Source organism: Tenrec ecaudatus, chromosome 13 (genome assembly GCF_050624435.1).
Source record: "Tenrec ecaudatus isolate mTenEca1 chromosome 13, mTenEca1.hap1, whole genome shotgun sequence".
In the NCBI taxonomy this organism is placed as follows: domain Eukaryota; kingdom Metazoa; phylum Chordata; class Mammalia; order Afrosoricida; family Tenrecidae; genus Tenrec; species Tenrec ecaudatus.
In genome coordinates, this window is record NC_134542.1 from 104,575,078 (window position 1) to 104,586,859 (window position 11,782).

An 11,782-nucleotide genomic window follows, 5' to 3' on the forward strand; every position below is an offset into this window, starting at 1 on the left:
GGGGCGGCGTGGTCCGCGCGCGGCCCGGCCACACAGAATGCAGTCATCTCGGTCGGCTCGGCAGGCTCGGTTCTGACCCAGCGCTGCCAACGGCTTCCCCCGCACCCCCGAGTGCCTCATCAGGCGCGGCTGCAGCTGTCGACCAGCTGTCGATGTGTCCCCGCCCGCTCGGATCCCGGATCCGCGGGGTGGTGACCTGGGTTCTGCCCTCCGTTCTGGTCTGGCGTACCCAAGCGAGTGTCGGGAGGGGAAAGGGCAAAGGACCCCCGATTTTTGTTGATGGGCGGAAGCTGGGGTAGGGGCCCATCTCTTCCCCGCGACGCTCCAGACTAGTGATTATGTCGTTGGAACCCACGGGGTGGGATTATCTAATAGGCTGACTAAGCACGTTCTTCGGCATTTAACAGGACAAGGAGCTGGAAAAAAATAAAGGTTCTCTTAATTGCGTTGTGGCTTAGCTTTTATTTTGTTTAATTACAAATGGGTTTGGACTACACATGTTATTTGGGTTCCTGTTTTCCTGCAGTAATCACTTCAAACAAACTAGACCCTCTAGCAAAGCATGCATCAGACGGTTTTTTTTTTGGGGGGGGGAGTTCTGTTAATGCACAAAGGAATTCTTAAGGTCTGCCCTTAATAATTTTTTAATCATTTTATTGGAGGTTCATACAACTCATAATCCATACAAGAATAAGTTTTTTTTAAGTAAAAGTGAAAATCGTATCTAGCAGTAAAGCTCTCCAGAGAAAAACAAAAACAGCCTATACTAGAATGTATGATGTACATAGCAAAATTATATCTAGATCTACAAATGAGATTTTTAGCTAAATTAATATGTAGGCTTCAAAATTCAGGGAAATGCATGTCTGGTGCCTCCTAACCTGGAGCTCTAAACCTGCCAAAGGACAATAGGAAGGAAGAAACGGTTCAGCTTGGCTGGCAGGGCAGAGGAGGGAACAGAACCAGAAACTAAAAGCAGCTATTTCTACAGGCCTCTTCAGTATTCCTGTCGGAGGCTTGAGGTGCTTTTCTGCTGTTGAGGCCATGTTTGCCAGTTTGTAATCACTGCCCTGAAAAACTACAAACTAGATGATCGCCTGGCCTAGGGCCAGAAGTGCAGGAAGCAGCAAGCCAGAGCAAGCAAACGTTTTTGCTTCTGAAAAAGGCCAAATTCTAACTTAATCAGTATAAATCTTGAAGAGTAAAGGTCTTTCCAGCTGAAAGTCCTAAAACATGGCATCTGGAAAGGGTCTTGTTCTATTGCTCCCTGGATGGTGCTATGTAGTCCTTTTAACAGTCCACAGATAAAGGAGTTATGGCTCCTTGGTTATCAAGCTGCCAGGAGATAAATAATGAGAACTAAACTGGACCTGAAGGATTCTCAAATTAAAAACAAACTTTGCCTTGAGCTGTTAAGATGACATTTTGATGAAAAGTAGGATCCAGAAAAGGCTGCTGTTTTTCATTATTGCTCAAGGCCCAGGGTCAGGATTTAGAGAAATGTGTCCTGAGATTGCCTCCTGAGAGCAAACAGCTTGGATTAAAGAAGGATTAACAATATAAAAATTATTTTTTAACAGTATGAAATTAAAAACAGGATGAAGAGACTAAAGGTATACTAAACCACACACTGCCATTAAGTTAATTCCAACCTTACAGGACAGGGTAGAACTACCCTTGTGAGTTTCTGAAATAGTCAGTTTGTTTTTTTTATTGAGGGCTCATACAATTCTTATCACAATCCATACATACATCCATTGTGTCAAGCACATATGCACATTTATTGCCTTCACCCTCAAAACATTTGCCTTCTACTTGAGCCCTTAATATCAGCTGCTCATTTTCCCCCTCCCTCCCCACTCCTCCCTCCCTCATGAACCCTTCATCATTCATAAATTATTATTTTGTCATATCTTACACTGTCCGATGTCTCCCCCCACCTTCTTCTCTGCTGTTCATCCCCCAGGGAGGAGGCTATACGTAGATTTTTGTAATCAGTTCCCCCTTTCTACCCCACATTCCCTCCACCCTCCAGGCATCGCCACTCTCACCACTGGTCCTGAAGAGGTAATCTGTCCTAGATTCCCTCTGTTTCCAGTTCCTATCTGTACCTATGTACATCCTCTGGTCTACGCAGATTTGTAAGGTAGAATTTGGATCATAATAGTGGGGGGGAGGAAGCATTTAAGAACTAGAGGAAAGTTATATGTTTCATGATTGCTAACCTGCACCCTGACTGGCTCATCTCCTCCCCACAACCCTTCACTAAGGGGGTGTCTGATTGGCTACCAATGGGCTTTGAGTCTCTACTCTGCACTCACCCACATTTACAATGATAGGATTTTTTTGTTCCTTGATGCTTGATACCTGATCCCTTCGACAGCTCATGGTCACACAGGCTGGTATGTTTCTTTCATGCGGGTTTTGTTGTTTCTGAACCAGATGGCCACTTGTTTATCTTCGAGCCTTTAAGACCCCAGATGTTATATCTTTTGATAGCTGGGCACCATCAGCTTTCTTCACCACATTTGCTTATGCACACGTTTGTCTTCATTGACCGTATCAGGAAGGCGGGCACCCATTGATATGGTTTTTAGTTCTTTGAAACTGTAAGTCTTTACCCTCATCTCTCTTCTAGGGAGTGGCTGGTAGTTTGAACTGCTCACCTGTGGTTAGCAGCCCAACACATAATCCACTATACCACCAGGATTCCTGAAGGCAAGATATACCACACCAATGGAAGAGATGGTATTTTTTATAGTTGTCTACCCACAATCCAGAAACCTTATACATAGTGGGCATACAATAGTAATTTGTAACCCAAATGAACAAAGGAAGAAGCCAGTAGATGTCAGGAATACAGTTGTGAAAGGGGAACTTGATCTTGTAGGATGCTGAAATGTCATCCCAGTCCATATTGATAGAGCTGTACCATTATCAAAATACTCAAAAACAAATCATCTGCTTCCCTGATGCATGACTTTCTATCATTTCTCACTTACCGTGAGGAGTTAAGAATATATGACAATAATTGAGAGTGCACACTGGAATCAGACAAGTCTTAGCTCTGAGGTGGAATAGCTGTAAACTTAGAGCAAGTATCTAGTTCAGTAACTTAGACCTCACCAGCTGTAAAGTAGGAATTGTTGCTGTACCTACATCATAGAGTTGTTGCAAGATTTAAATAAGTGAATATTAGCCATTTATAGGTTTAGCCTGTCAAAATGCTTAATAAACATGAACTTCATTAGTATTAGCATGTTGAGATAAAGTTATCTTGCACATCAGGCATGCAGATTCTTTTAGATGTTCACTTTATATAAGCAATGCATTGATGAGCTATGGACATTTGCCAACCAGGAGTAATGAAATAAGGTATCATGTGAAGTGTTGATGGAAGATAAAACATCGATCCTCTCATGTTCCAGAATAACATGAGTCTGATCTTAGTTAAAGGTACAGCTTGTATCTCTGCTCAGGCCATCACAAAACCCACGCATGAAGTGTAATTTGCTCTAGGGACGATGTCTGTCTCTTGTTGTATCCTTTGCTCGTGTCCAGCTAAGCACTTAGATGGTCAATGTTCCTTCCAATAAAAATAAGTAAATCTTAGTATGTCTTCTGGGTACACGTATTTTTGCATAAAATGTTTCTAAACTTCTAGTGTTACTGATGAAAGCAAACAAAGAATTCAAGTCACACATTTATTTTTCTATAAATACTTTCTTAAATTCTACTCTATGAAATACTTTGTTTTAATGTATTCATTTTTACTGAGATATACTTGCAAAAATAATAATAAATCAAAATTAAAGAAAAATAATAAACCAAACTCATTTCCATCGAGTCGATGCTGACTCATAAAATACACCATATTAAATGTACACTTTGTTCAATTCTCACAAGACGTAGCTATTTCCAGCAACCCGGGAAGGCTCCACCCTCTGAAGTGATCATGATTGTGTTTTCTGTCCCCATGGGTCCGCGTGAGAAGGACGGACACTGTGGCTGCCACAACAGACTCAAAGATAACAGTTGGGAGGGCGCTGCAGGATCGGGCAGGGTTTTATTCTGTTGGACATAGTACATGGTCGCTCCAAATCCAGTCCAATTCCAGAGCATCTTAAATCACAATGGATTAATTTTGCCTATTTTTGAAATTTATACAAATGGACTCATACTCTTTCGTGTCTGTTTCATTTGTTAAACACTTTGTCTAAGAAACCAAACCCTTTCCTAGTGGGTAACGATGATTCATTTATTTTTTTCTGCACAGTAAAGTGAATTATTTTGCCACGGAAGAACTGGAGGAAATCATGCTAAGCGAAGGAAGTCAGACACAAAAGGACAAGTACAACATGAGTCTCCTGAGGTAAGCGTTAAAAAAAAAATGCAAAAGGGGCATAGGGAAAAAGCTACTGTATACAAACATTCTTGGGGTGAGGAGGTGCAGTAGGGCAGGGACCAGATCAAATGCGGGGATGCACATGGTAGACAACTGGGGAGGAGGTGGGGAAAGGAAAAAAGATGAAAACAAGGAAGAGTGTATTGTTTCTATCTCCGCAGGGAAAGGGACCAGACTTCAACCCAGTGCCCCAAGGTGTGAATGCAACATTCTGCGTGGAATAGGGAACCAGTGGAGAGGTCTGGGGGGCTGGCCCAGTACCAAATACTAAGTGGATGCCTTCCCCTCCCCCAGAAGAATTTATTTCAAAGGACAGCATTGAATCTGCAGCTCTGGAAGAGGGACGTATCTGATCAGAGCACAGGGGAGCAGATGAAGGGGGAGTAGGAGAGAGTGGACCACATCTTGGCCCACCAGGCCTTGAGGACAATGACCCCAATTAGAGCAGCCAGTCAACAGAGAGGACCACATGGCCAGCCCCACTACGAGACATGACGCCCCTTGCTGGCCCATGGCACTGCGGGGTACAGCACCTGAGACACGGTGTGGAAATTGTGCCGGATCTGAACCCACCACACCGAGGCAAAGCAGTGCAGCGGAAGTGCAGCGGAACAGCAAGGGAATGGAGCAGCAAGGTCCCCAAGGAATGCTGAAGGTGGACTTTGGGGCCAGGGCGTGGTACCCCAACAGACTGGACTGGAAAACACTCCTAAAGGCCAACAAACGATCCTTGAACTAACTACAAGCTTGTCTTTATTGTTGTGTTTGGTTTTGTTCTTTGTCAGTGGTCTGTTGTTGTTTTGCTGTATATTTTTGTTTTATTTTGCTCTGTCTTGTTTTTGTGTATGTTATTATCTCCTCAGGTCTGTCTAAATAAGATAGGCTGGATGAACAATCTGGAGGAGAAACCAACAGGACCGACAGTTCCGGGGGGACATGGGATAGTGGGAGGTGGGGAAAAAGGAAGTGGTGTTATCAAACCCAGGGACAAGGGAACAACAAGTGATCCAAATTGGTGGTGAGGTGGGTGTGGGAGACCTGGTAGGGCATGATCAAGGGTAATGTAGCAAGAGGTATTGCTGAAACCCAGGTGGGGATGGAGCATGATAATGGGACAGGAGGAAAGTCAAGGGAAATATAGGAAAGAGCTGGGAGACAAAGGGCAATTATAGAGGTCTAGATAAAGACATATGCATATGCAAATATATTTATATATGAGGATGGGGAAATAGATCTATGAGCCTATATTTATAGATTTAGTATTAAGGTAGCAGAAGGACGTTGGGCCTCCACTCAAGTACTCCCTCAATGCAAAAACACTTTCTTCTATTAAATTGGCATTCTATGATGCTCACCATCCCGACACAACCGCTGAAGACAAAGCAGGTGAATAAACAAATGTGGTAAAGAAAGCTGATGGCGCCTGGCTATAAAAAGAGATAGTTTCTGGGGTCTTAAAGGCTTGAAGATAAACAAGCGGCCATCTAGCTGAGAAGCAACAAAGCCCACATGGAAGAAGCACACCAGCCTGTGCGATCACAAGGTGCCAAAGGGACCAGGTATAAGGCATCAAAGAACAAAAAAATCATATCATTGGGTGCACACCTCCACAATACGATGGCTGAGGACAAACAGGTGCAGTATAAGGCATTATCAGAACAAAAAAATCTTACCATAGTGAATGAAGGGGGAAGTGCAGAGTGGAGATCCAAAGCCCATTTGTCGGCCACTGGAGATCCCCTTGCAGAGGGGTCTAGGAGAGAAGATGAGTCAGTCAGGGTGTGATGTAGCACTGATGAAAAATACTGCTTTCCTCCAGTTCTTAAATGCTTCTCCACCCACCCCCACCCCTAACTATCATGATCCGAATTCTACCTTGCAAGTCTGGCTAGACCAGAGGATGTACACTGGTGCAGATAGGAACTGGGGGCACAGGGAATCCAGGGAGGATGATACCTTCGGGACCAGGGGTGTGAGTGGCAATACTGGGAGGGTGGAGCAAAGGTGGGGCTGAAAGGGGGAACCAATTACAAGGATCTACATATAACCTCCTCCCTGGGGGGTGGACAACAGAAAAGAGGGTGAAGGGAGACATCGGACAGGGCAAGATATGACAAAATAATGATTTGTAAATTATCCAGGACTCCTAAGGGGGGAGCGAGGAGGGAGGGGAAAAAATGAGGACCTGATGCCAAGGGCTTAGGTGGAGAGCAAATGTTTGGAGAATGATGAGGGCAATGAATGTACAGATGTGATTTACACAATTGATGTATGTATGGATTGTGATAAGAGTTATATGAGCCCCTAATAAAACGATTTTAAAAAATTATTTTGCCACAACTAGTGTTTCCAACATTATTATTTTTTCTTTCTTTATTACGTTTAGGGTTAGGGTTAGACTTAGGGTTAGGTGTACAGTTACAGTTAGGGCTATGGTTACGGTTAGGGTTAGAATTAGACTTAGGGTTAGCATTAGGGTTAGAGTTAGGGTTAGGGTTTGTGTTAGACTTAGGGTTAGGGTTCTTAACCAACATTATTTTAAAATATACAACCCTGTCCCCTTCTCTGTGTCTAGATTTTAAGGATTTGTTTGTACCAGCTCTCACATATATATATTCTTTAACCTCAATGAAGAGATTTTGAGGCAAAGGTAGAGCAGATATAGCCCCTTCATAAACAACAAGTGTTATTCACTTGTCCATTACACTGATGGCACCTGTAGACTCGACCAATGAACAGGGAGTAACAGCACATTCGAAGCTTTGGAAAGTCTCATGGACCTTACAGAGTGTAAAATGAACTCTAATCCTGGTAGCAACACTTTTTTTAATGGTTTCCAGCAGCTTGTATTATAATAGGTTGTGTAAGAAATGGGAGACAACTATTTGGTTTGCTTTCAAAGCTCATCAGGAGCTAATTCAAAGTCCTGATTAATTAAAACGAAAACCATACTTTCCCATGTCGGGATGACCCCGTGGGTGCTAGGGTAGAACTGTGTTCCGTGAAGCGCAATGGCTGTACTCTTAGGAAAGGACATCACCAGACCTTCTTTCTTGGCACTGCTGGTGAGCAGGCATGTCAACCTCTCTACGAGTAAACCTCACCAGAGCCTAATGAAGCCCTATGCTTGCCATCAAGTCTCTCCTCAAACGGTAAATTTTCATGGGAGGAGACAGTTTCATTTTTCTCCTGTGGAGTGCCTGGGGGATTGGAACCGCCAACCTTGAGATTAACAGACCAATACCTAACACACGGCACCACCAGGGTGCCTTTTTCTGCTAGTCAGACTCATTCCCATTGAATCAATGCCAACTCGTAGTGACCCTATAGAACAAAGCTGAAGTGCCTCCGTGGGTGTTTGAGACTGTGAATCATTATGTGAGTTGAAAACCTCATTTACTACTTGTAGCTGGTTTTGGACTGCTCATCTTTTTGTTGTTGAGGTGAACTTGTTTTGCCACTAAAGTCTCCAAGTCCATTTCAGTTTGTTTGTTTTTTAATCATTTTATTGGGAGCTCTGATAAAAATCCATACATCCATCCGTTGTGTCAAGCACATTTGTACATTTGTTACCATCATCATTCTCAAAATATTTTCTTTCTACTTGAGCCTTTGGTATCAGCTTCTCATTTTCCCCTCCTTCCCTCACAAACCCTTGATAATTTAGAAATTATTATTATTTTTACCATTTCAGGTTTACGTTTCCTCCTCCTTTTTCCCCCCAGCTATCCAGACCACTATTTAGGTTTGAGGGAAAGGGATGTGGAGGGATTTTTGTTTTGTTTTTAAAGAACACTAAAGAAATTAAATCAATTGATACTGTATAACATTGAGACAAGGCTGTGATAAATCAACAGGCCCTCCACAAGAATGAGAGGAGACCCTTCCTGGAACATCAAGTTCAGAGCAGGCGAGGGGAGCATCCACATTTCAGAGGAGGTACTGATATTTCTGTTGGTGGGTGTGGTGGGTGGAGAGGGAGGAACAACCGCACAGAGGAAGGGATGCTAAACAGTAATTGTAGAGAACATTCTATGATCCTGAGTAGATGCTACAAATATTTTTCTAACATTCAGTGAAGATGCCATGGACTAAGCACATGATGACCTTAGACGCTGGCCTTACAGACAGCATAACGTCCCCAAGGGCCACACCAGAAGGACTCAATGTAGAAGCCCACCTAAACAAACTGGGCCCTACCTCAAAAATGCCCGCATCCTTGGATTTCAGACTGAAATACTCTGGAGAGAGAAGAATCAAATGATAGCCACCCCGAGGCTTTGGAAATGGAGGCCATTGGAACTTGGGTGGGCCTTTGGATTACTGGGTGTCCCATGAAAATGGACCCAGAACCACCAGATATATAGTACCTCCAGGCTCCCCTTGCCTTATATGACAGGTTTTATTTTGAATTTTATTTCATTTCTTTTTTTATAGTCTGCTGTTTCCCTTGACCCATATTTCTGTTGTTTATCAATCTGGAGGGTGGGGAGGCTTATTTGTAGATCATTGTGATCAGTTCACCCTTTCTCCCCCCATCTTCCCCCTACCCTCCTGGTATAAATACTCTCATTACTGTTCCTGAGGGGTTTATCTGTCCTGGATTCAATGTGTCAAGAGCTCTTTTCTGTGCCAGTATACATGCTCTGGTCTAGCAGGATTTGTAAGGAAGAACTGGGATCATGACGGGGTGAGGGGGTGGGATAGAGGGGAGGACGCATTAAAAAATTAGACAAATGTATGTTTCCTGCACCCAGCCTGGCTGGTCTCTTCCGTGGGACCCTTCTGTGAGATGTCCTATTGTCTACAGATGGACTTTGGGTCTCCATTCTGCTCTCCCCTGCCCCACTCTGTGTTCTCATTGATATGATTGTTTGTTTGGGGTCTTCTGATGCTTGATACCTGATCCTGTCCACACATAGCTCATGATCATACTGACTGGTGTGCTTCTTCCATGTGGGCTCTGTTGTTTTCCAGGTAGCTAGAAGGCTGTTTGTTTATCTTCAAGCCTTTAATACCCCAGACGCTATATCTTGTAACAGCTGGGCACCATCAGCTTTCTTCATCACATTAGCTTATGTACCCATTTGTGTCTTCAGCGATCGTGTCAGGAGGATGAGCATCACAGAATGTGAAGTTATTAGAGCAAATTGTTCTTGCATTGATGGAGGACTTAAGAAGAGGCCCAGTGTCCATCTGCTATCTTATTGTTTACCATATATTACATAGAACTATGTCCCTATCATTATATATTAATATATTTACATATGTACATGCCTATGTTTATACCTATATAAATTTTTTGCCTCTTAGTTCTTTCCTCTATTTCCTTTTACTTTCCTCTTGTCCCACCATCATGTTCGACCTTCATTCAGCTCTCAGTAATTTCTCTCGGCTACATTGCACTTGATCAAGCCCCACCAGGCATTCTAAACCTTCCTCACCACCCATTTTAGATTACTTGATGTTCCTTGTCCCTGGGTTTGTTGGCTCCCCACTTTCTTTTCCCCACACCTCCCCCCCAGAATTGTCGGCCTCCTCCCCCATGTCCCCCTGAGAACTGTTGGTCCCATTGTTTTCATGTTGGGATTGTTTATCCTGCCTATCTTATATAGATAGACATTTTTTTAAAAGCCTATAAATAGTTCCAGGTCTGTCTGTGGACCCTTTTTAAAAAAATCATTTTATTAGGGGCTCATACAACTCCTGTCACAATCCATACATACATCAATTGTGTAAAGCACATTTGTACATTCGTTGCCCTCATCATTCTCAAAACATTTGTTCTCCACTTAAGCCCCTAGCATCAGTTCCTCATTTTCCCCTCCCTCTCCCCACCTCCTTCCCTCATGAACCCTTGATAATTTATAAATTATTATTTTATCATATCTTGCTCTGTCCCACGTCTCCCTTCACCTACTTTTCTGTTGTCTGTCACCCAGGGAGGAGGTCACATGTAGATCCTTGAAATTGGTTCCCCCTTTCCAACCCACCCTTCCTATTCCCTCCCAGTATCACCACTCACACCACTGGTCCTGAGGGTATCATCTGCCTTGGCTTCCTTGTGTTTCCAGTTCCCATCTGTACCAGTGTACCTCCTCTGGTCTAGTCAGACTTGCAAGGTAGGATTCGGATCATGACAGTGGGGTGGGGGGAGGAAGCATTTAGGAACTAGAGGAAAGTTGTATTTTTTATCATTGCTACATCACACCCTGACTGGCTCGTCTCCTCCCTGAGACCCTTCTGTAAGGGGATGTCCAGTGGCCTACAAATGGGCTTTGGGTCTCCACCCTGCACTCCCCCCTCATTCACTATGATAAGATCTTTTGTTCTGATGATGCCTGATACCTGATCCCTTAGACACCTTGTGATTGCACAGGCTGGTGTGCTGCTTCTTCCATGTGGAATTTGTTGCTTCTCAGCTAGATGGCAGCTTGTTTACCTTCAAGCATTTCAGACCCCAGATGCTAGATCTTTTGATAGCCGGGCACCATCAGCTTTCTTTGCCACATTCGTTTATGCACCCATTTGTCTTCAGAGATCGTATCATGGAGGTGAGCACACAATGATATAAATTTTTGTTCTTTGATGCCTGATAACTGATTCCTTCGGCACCTCGTGATCACACAAGCTGTTGTGCTTCTTCCATGTGGGCTTTGTTGCTTCTGTCTGTTGACCCTTATGAATGTTTTCTCATCGAGTCTGATGAGGTCCCAAGCCCAGTCCCCCAACTCTACTTTTGCGGTTCTTCGGGACTTCATTGCTTTATTCCCCTTCCTGCTCTTTTGAGCTTCCTTCCTGTTCTGCCCCAATGTGGGGGCTTCAGGCTGGGCACAATTCCCGCACTGTGTCTCCAGGGCTGTCCCCTGCAGTGCTGTGGGTCAGGGAGGGGACATCATGTCTCCTGGTAGGGCCAGCCCTATGGTCCTCCTGTGTCTTGGTTACTCTGAACAGGGGGAACAGGAATGTGTTTCTCAGTGTTTGTTGTCCAGGATGCAGTCCACTCTCTCTCGCTCCCTCTTACTTTGTTCCCATATGGTCTGAGCAGACCTGCCCCTCTCCCTGGGCTCTATCTTCAGTGCTGTCCTCTGTAGTGCATTCTGGGGAGGGGGTTCCCCTAACTGGGATTGTTTTGAGAATGATGAGGGCAACCTCTGTTACTTTGCTGCTTCATGCTGGTGTATTGTCTTCGAGATTTGTGGATATGACAGGTTTAATCTGATAGGCAAGGATCTGCACTTGTACGATATGATACAGGAAATTTTCCCTAGTATCATCCCCCATGCTCAATGTAATTAAATTAAGAAACCAATCTGTACAAAACAACAACCCATGGATTGCATCTCACAGTTGGACTATATTCCAGTAAATTCCTCA